We start from the raw sequence: 2,890 nt of genomic DNA, 5'->3' as shown, positions 1-2,890 counted from the left end.
CATTTCCATACTGCTGTTGATCACCAAAGGTTGCAGGACTGGAACTCAAGCTGATCAGAAAGCAGGAGCTGATACAGAAGCCATGGAGGGATGTTTTTTGCTGGCTTACTTCCCCTGGCTTGCTCAGCCTGCTCTCTTAAAGAACCAAGACTACCAGCCCAGAGATNGCACCACCCACAAGGGGACCTCCCCCCTTGATCACTAATTAAGAAAATGCCTTACAGCTGGATCTCATGGAGGTATTTCCCTAACTGAAGCTCCTTTCTCTGTGGTAACTCCAGCTGTATCAAGTTGACACAAAACTAACCAGTACTCTGGCCCATCTTTGGCATTTCAATACACTCCCTCATTGTAGACCACAGGCATTTCAATACACACCTCTTGCAGATCACAGGTGACACATGCATTACGTCCAAAACAAAAGGGAACTTAGGGCAAGTGCAGCCGGTGTACTGAACAGGCATTAAAAATGAAAATGGGAGGCAGAGCTCTATTGAGTGTCTGAGATAGCCCCTCTATGGAGTGTCTGAGACAGCCCCTCTCCAGTGCATATAAATTCAATCATTCCATTCGATTATTCAATCTAATGTTGGCTAGGCAATCTTGTGACTGGGATCTTATGGATGACAAGAAGATACAAAATAAGCTCACTTCAGTGTACAGATATCTTCCAGCTGAGCCTGATCTAGGCAAGTGAATTCATAAAATGATGAAGCCTTTTCCCAAGAAAGTTATGCTTGGGTATTCAATCTGAGAGACTGGTTGTCATGGAAGAAGAGGAGTATAGACATGCTTGGATCCGTGGCCCTAAAACCCTGAAGACCTGAATTATATGAACCGCTGCCTGTCTCTGAGGCAGAGTTGTTCTTCTGAGATCCCTTGAATGGAAGAAAGCCTGGATACCACTCTGATCTTACTGAGTGAGACCCTGAGCAGAGATCTCAGTCTCACTGTGCCCCAGTTTCAACCAGCTGAAGGTAGACAGAGAAGTGGCTATTTCTACGCAGTACAGCTCAAGGTAACCTTTCCATGGCAAAGGGAAACTAATACAATTTGTTCTGGAGCCAATAAGTAAATCCTTGACAAAAGGCCAAACCATCCCATAAAGGGAAACTGTCCGCACCCTCAGCCTGAGTCTTATTATTAACCTCTGCCCTCCATTCCTCACTGGTGGGTGCACAGACCCACTTATAAGCATGGAAACTGCCATCTGGAATGAAGCTGACGCCACTCCCACTGCTGTATCAGCAATGACAGCCGAAGTTGTTTTCATCAGTAGGGACATTGTGCCTTTCCCATATTTAGGTAGTATTGTGATAGGATCACAGTTTTTCATAAGCTTCTCTGGACAATGAGATGCTGCCTGGTGTTCCACAAAGGTGCCCATATCCAGCTGACCCTGACTTTTAGAAAGTCATGGGATGACAGCAGTCAAGGGTTTGCATTAGAGAAGCCTGGTCAGTTTTCACTTGGCACTGTGCAACCCATCTGGCCCCATAGCAGTTTTCTTCAGCCACTCTGGTGAATCTCATGGAACAAGAGAGACCACTGCAGCCAGCTGGAGAAATCTAGTGGCTTGTGACACAAATCCTAAAGATCTGTGATGTTCTCTAGCATATAGGCTTGCTGACTATTTTAATTTGGGTTCCATTGTTGTGAAGAGACACCATGGCTAAGGTAACTCTTATAAAGGACAATATTTAATTGGAGCTGGCTTACAGTATCAGAGGTTCAGTAGTATGTTATCATCATAGTGGGAAGCATGACAGTGTCCAAGCAGACATGGTATTAGAGAAGGAGCTAAGAGTTCTACATCATGAGATTGCCATTTTCTCTCTAGTGACTGTCTAAGGTGGGACCAGCCAGGAGCGCACTAGCTGCAGAAGTAGTCCAACAGCTGGGACAGGTTCCTTCCAGCCTCCATCTGCACCCAAGATCTGGGGCTGTTCCACAGCCCTTTGTGCACGGGTCCTGCCAGGGGAAAGCTCATCTCTCAGGAGTGCTGAGACAGGTTTACAGGCCCACAGGAGGGACAAGCTCAAGCCAGAGACAGCAAGACCAACTAACATTAGACATAACAAGATGGTGAAAGATGAGCACAAGAACCTTACCAACAGAAACCAAGGCTACATGGAATCATCAGAACCCAGTTCTCCCACAACAGAAAGTCCTGGATACACCAACACACTAGAAAAACAAGGTTCTGACTTAAAATCACATCTCATGATGGTGATAGAGTATTTTAAGAAGGACATAAATAACTCCCTTAAAGAAATACAGGAAAACAGGTAGAAGTCTTAAAGTGGAAACACAAAAATCCCCTAAAGAAATATAGGAAAACATAGCCAAACAGGTAAAGGAATTGAACAAAACCATCCAAGATCTAAAAATGGAAGTAGAAACAATAAAGAAATCACAAAGGGAGTCAACTCTGGAGATAGAAAACCTAGGAAAGAGGTCAGGAGTTATAGATGTGACAATCACTTTTCCTTAATATCTTTTAATATCAATGGACTCAGTTCCCCAATAAAATGACATAGACTAACAGACTGGATACATAAACAGGGCCCCACATTTTGCTGCATACAGGAAACCCACCTCAGTGACAAAGACAGACACTACTTCAGAGTAAAAGGCTGGAAAACAATTTTCCAAGCAAATGGTCCCAAGAAACAAGCTAGAATAGTCATTCTAATATCAAATAAAATAGACTTTAAACCTAAAGTTTTCAAAAAAGATAAGGAGGGACACTTCATACTCATCAAAAGTAAAACCTACCAAGAAGAACTTTCAGGGCTGGTGAGATGGCTCAGTGGGTAAGAGCACCCGACTGCTCTTCCGAAGGTCCGGAGTTCAAATCCCAGCAACCACATGGTGGCTCATAACCATC

Source organism: Mus pahari, chromosome 11, assembly GCF_900095145.1.
Source record: "Mus pahari chromosome 11, PAHARI_EIJ_v1.1, whole genome shotgun sequence".
NCBI lineage: Eukaryota > Metazoa > Chordata > Mammalia > Rodentia > Muridae > Mus > Mus pahari.
This window is presented reverse-complemented; position numbering follows the sequence as displayed.